Here is a 6295-nt window from a genome sequence, read left to right on the forward strand (position 1 = left end):
CAGATGGGAGTTGTTTAGCCACTGTTTAGTTCAAGTTCTAATATTAATAGATAATAATTTAGAAGAGCTTAATTCAAGCATACGTGATCTATATAAAAATTGGAACAAGCGATTAAGATTAAGGATCACATGAACATTTCAACCCAATACACACTTTAACTTTCCAAAAACACTCATCAAGTTCAAAAAAAAAAATATGTTATGTATGCATACTAGTATAGTTGAAGAATTTATCTTTCCCATATTATAAATATATCATGCAAATAATCATAAATATGAGAGTGCACACACACATTCTGTTACAACAAATTTTGGATTTCACAAAAATCAATAAATCATATATAATATTTACAGATTTTAGTCGTATGAGTCTAAAAATTAGACAAGACATTATAACATATGATCTTAAATATTGACAATAGCATAAATACAAATAAAGTACATAAAACTTTATTCTATTAATTTGTCTAATTCAAACCGGGTAGATTTACAATCCTTGACCGCCAACAACAAAATGGTCATCACCTGGACTTTTGAATGTTAAGAACCTCATTTCCTAACTCTAGCAGAAACCCACGCGATGCGGCCGTGTGCATTTACAATGAGGTACTCATTTCTTGTTAGTTTTTCAATACTGTCATGATGTATCGTATAACACGTCTGTTGGCTTTTTATTTGTAACATTTGCCAAAAAGTGAACGGATGGGAGTTGTTTAGGCACTGTTTAGTTCAAGTTCTAATATTAATAGATTATAATTTAGAAGAGCTTAATTCAAGCATACGTGATGTAAATAAAAATTGGAACAGGCGATTAAGATTAAGGATAACATGAAAATTTCAACCCAAAACACACTTTAACTTTCCAAAAACGATCATCAAGTTCAAAAAAAAATATACGTTATGTATGCATACAATATGGTTGAAGAATTTATCTTTCCCATAACATAATTATATCATGCAAATAATCATAAATATGATAGTGTGCACACACATTCTGTTACAAAAAATTTTGGATTTCACAAAATTCAATTAATCATATATAATAATTACTGATTTTAGTCGTATGAGTCTAACAATTAGAAATGACATTATAACATATAATATTAAATATTGACAATAGCATAAATACAAATAAAGTACATAAAACTTTACTCTATAAATTTGTCTAATTCAAACCGGGTAGATTTACAATCCTTGACCGCCAACACCAAAATGGTCATCACCTGGACTTTTGAATGTTAAGAACCTCAATTCCTAACACTAACCGAAACCCACGCGATGCGACGGTGTGCATTTACAATGAGGTACTCGTTTCCTGTTAGTTTATCAATACTCTCATGATGTATCGTATAACACGTCTGTTGGCTTTTTATTTGTAACATTTGCCAAAAAGTGAACAGATGGGAGTTGTTTAGCCACTGTTTAGTTCAAGTTCTAATATTAATAGATAATAATTTAGAAGAGCTTAATTCAAGCATACGTGATCTATATAAAAATTGGAACAAGCGATTAAGATTAAGGATCACATGAACATTTCAACCCTATACACACTTTAACTTTCCAAAAACACTCATCAAGTTCAAAAAAAAAATATGTTATGTATGCATACTAGTATAGTTGAAGAATTTATCTTTCCCATATTATAAATATATCATGCAAATAATCATAAATATGAGAGTGCACACACACATTCTGTTACAACAAATTTTGGATTTCACAAAAATCAATAAATCATATATAATATTTACAGATTTTAGTCGTATGAGTCTAAAAATTAGACAAGACATTATAACATATGATCTTAAATATTGACAATAGCATAAATACAAATAAAGTACATAAAACTTTATTCTATTAATTTGTCTAATTCAAACCGGGTAGATTTACAATCCTTGACCGCCAACAACAAAATGGTCATCACCTGGACTTTTGAATGTTAAGAACCTCATTTCCTAACTCTAGCAGAAACCCACGCGATGCGGCCGTGTGCATTTACAATGAGGTACTCATTTCTTGTTAGTTTTTCAATACTGTCATGATGTATCGTATAACACGTCTGTTGGCTTTTTATTTGTAACATTTGCCAAAAAGTGAACGGATGGGAGTTGTTTAGGCACTGTTTAGTTCAAGTTCTAATATTAATAGATTATAATTTAGAAGAGCTTAATTCAAGCATACGTGATGTAAATAAAAATTGGAACAGGCGATTAAAATTAAGGATAACATGAAAATTTCAACCCAAAACACACTTTAACTTTCCAAAAACGATCATCAAGTTCAAAAAAAAATATACGTTATGTATGCATACAATATGGTTGAAGAATTTATCTTTCCCATAACATAATTATATCATGCAAATAATCATAAATATGATAGTGTGCACACACATTCTGTTACAAAAAATTTTGGATTTCACAAAATTCAATTAATCATATATAATAATTACTGATTTTAGTCGTATGAGTCTAACAATTAGAAATGACATTATAACATATAATATTAAATATTGACAATAGCATAAATACAAATAAAGTACATAAAACTTTACTCTATAAATTTGTCTAATTCAAACCGGGTAGATTTACAATCCTTGACCGCCAACACCAAAATGGTCATCACCTGGACTTTTGAATGTTAAGAACCTCAATTCCTAACACTAACCGAAACCCACGCGATGCGACGGTGTGCATTTACAATGAGGTACTCGTTTCCTGTTAGTTTATCAATACTCTCATGATGTATCGTATAACACGTCTGTTGGCTTTTTATTTGTAACATTTGCCAAAAAGTGAACAGATGGGAGTTGTTTAGCCACTGTTTAGTTCAAGTTCTAATATTAATAGATAATAATTTAGAAGAGCTTAATTCAAGCATACGTGATCTATATAAAAATTGGAACAAGCGATTAAGATTAAGGATCACATGAACATTTCAACCCTATACACACTTTAACTTTCCAAAAACACTCATCAAGTTCAAAAAAAAAATATGTTATGTATGCATACTAGTATAGTTGAAGAATTTATCTTTCCCATATTATAAATATATCATGCAAATAATCATAAATATGAGAGTGCACACACACATTCTGTTACAACAAATTTTGGATTTCACAAAAATCAATAAATCATATATAATATTTACAGATTTTAGTCGTATGAGTCTAAAAATTAGACAAGACATTATAACATATGATCTTAAATATTGACAATAGCATAAATACAAATAAAGTACATAAAACTTTATTCTATTAATTTGTCTAATTCAAACCGGGTAGATTTACAATCCTTGACCGCCAACAACAAAATGGTCATCACCTGGACTTTTGAATGTTAAGAACCTCATTTCCTAACTCTAGCAGAAACCCACGCGATGCGGCCGTGTGCATTTACAATGAGGTACTCATTTCTTGTTAGTTTTTCAATACTGTCATGATGTATCGTATAACACGTCTGTTGGCTTTTTATTTTTAACATTTGCCAAAAAGTGAACAGATGGGAGTTGTTTAGGCACTGTTTAGTTCAAGTTCTAATATTAATAGATTATGATTTAGAAGAGCTTAATTCAAGCATACATGATCTAAATAAAAATTGGAACAGGCGATTAAGATTAAGGATCACATGAAAATTTCAACCCAAAACACACTTTAACTTTCCAAAAACACTCATCAAGTTAAAAAAAATATATTTTATGTATGCATACTAATATGGTTGAAGAATTTATCTTTCCCATATTATAATTATATCATGCAAATAATCCTAAATATGATAGTGTGCACACACATTCTGTTACAACAAATTTTGGATGTCACAAAAATCAATAAATCATATATAATATTTACAGATTTTAGTCGTATGAGTCTAAAAATTAGACAAGACATTATAACATATGATATTAAATATTGACAATAGCATAAATACAAATAAAGTACATAAAACTTTACTCTATAAATTTGTCTAATTCAAACCGGGTAGATTTACAATCCTTGACCGCCAACACCAAAATGGTCATCACCTGGACTTTTGAATGTTAAGAACCTCAATTCCTAACACTAACCGAAACCCACGCGATGCGACGGTGTGCATTTACAATGAGGTACTCGTTTCCTGTTAGTTTATCAATACTCTCATGATGTATCGTATAACACGTCTGTTGGCTTTTTATTTGTAACATTTGCCAAAAAGTGAACAGATGGGAGTTGTTTAGCCACCGTTTAGTTCAAGTTCTAATATTAATAGATAATAATTTAGAAGAGCTTAATTCAAGCATACGTGATCTATATAAAAATTGGAACAAGCGATTAAGATTAAGGATCACATGAACATTTCAACCCAATACACACTTTAACTTTCCAAAAACACTCATCAAGTTTAAAAAAAAAAATATGTTATGTATGCATACTAGTATAGTTGAAGAATTTATCTTTCCCATATTATAAATATATCATGCAAATAATCATAAATATGAGAGTGCACACACACATTCTGTTACAACAAATTTTGGATTTCACAAAAATCAATAAATCATATATAATATTTACTGATTTTAGTCGTATGAGTCTAACAATTAGACATGACATTATAACATATGATCTTAAATATTGACAATAGCATAAATACAAATAAAGTACATAAAACTTTACTCTATAAATTTGTCTAATTTAAACCGGGTAGATTTACAATCCTTGACCGCCAACACCAAAATGGTCATCACCTGGACTTTTAAATGTTAAGAACCTCAATTCTTAACACTAGCAGAAACCCACGCGATGCGACGGTGTGCATTTACAATGAGGTACTCGTTTCCTGTTAGTTTATCAATACTCTCATGATGTATCGTATAACACGTCTGTTGGCTTTTTATTTGTAACATTTGCCAAAAAAGTGAACAGATGGGAGTTGTTTAGGCACTGTTTAGTTCAAGTTCTAATATTAATAGATTATGATTTAGAAGAGCTTAATTCAAGCATACATGATCTAAATAAAAATTGGAACAGGAGATTAAGATTAAGGATCACATGAAAATTTCAACCCAAAACACACTTTAACTTTCCAAAAACACTCATCAAGTTAAAAAAAAAATATAAGTTATGTATGCATACTAATATGGTTGAAGAATTTATCTTTCCCATATTATAATTATATCATGCAAATAATCCTAAATATGATAGTGTGCACACACATTCTGTTACAACAAATTTTGGATGTCACAAAAATCAATAAATCATATATAATATTTACAGATTTTAGTCGTATGAGTCTAAAAATTAGACAAGACATTATAACATATGATCTTAAATATTGACAATAGCATAAATACAAATAAAGTACATAAAACTTTATTCTATTAATTTGTCTAATTCAAACCGGGTAGATTTACAATCCTTGACCGCCAACAACAAAATGTTCATCACCTGGACTTTTGAATGTTAAGAACCTCATTTCCTAACTCTAGCAGAAACCCACGCGATGCGGCCGTGTGCATTTACAATGAGGTACTCATTTCTTGTTAGTTTTTCAATACTGTCATGATGTATCGTATAACACGTCTGTTGGCTTTTTATTTGTAACATTTGCCAAAAAGTGAACGGATGGGAGTTGTTTAGGCACTGTTTAGTTCAAGTTCTAATATTAATAGATTATAATTTAGAAGAGCTTAATTCAAGCATACGTGATGTAAATAAAAATTGGAACAGGCGATTAAGATTAAGGATAACATGAAAATTTCAACCCAAAACACACTTTAACTTTCCAAAAACGATCATCAAGTTCAAAAAAAAATATACGTTATGTATGCATACAATATGGTTGAAGAATTTATCTTTCCCATAACATAATTATATCATGCAAATAATCATAAATATGATAGTGTGCACACACATTCTGTTACAAAAAATTTTGGATTTCACAAAATTCAATTAATCATATATAATAATTACTGATTTTAGTCGTATGAGTCTAACAATTAGAAATGACATTATAACATATGATATTAAATATTGACAATAGCATAAATACAAATAAAGTACATAAAACTTTACTCTATAAATTTGTCTAATTCAAACCGGGTAGATTTACAATCCTTGACCGCCAACACCAAAATGGTCATCACCTGGACTTTTGAATGTTAAGAACCTCAATTCCTAACACTAACCGAAACCCACGCGATGCGACGGTGTGCATTTACAATGAGGTACTCGTTTCCTGTTAGTTTATCAATACTCTCATGATGTATCGTATAACACGTCTGTTGGCTTTTTATTTTTAACATTTGCCAAAAAGTGAACAGATGGGAG

This window comes from Bidens hawaiensis, unplaced genomic scaffold, assembly GCF_021521415.1.
Source record: "Bidens hawaiensis isolate Kalapana, Puna unplaced genomic scaffold, B.hawaiensis_p1.1 tig00001088_1, whole genome shotgun sequence".
In the NCBI taxonomy this organism is placed as follows: Eukaryota; Viridiplantae; Streptophyta; class Magnoliopsida; order Asterales; family Asteraceae; genus Bidens; species Bidens hawaiensis.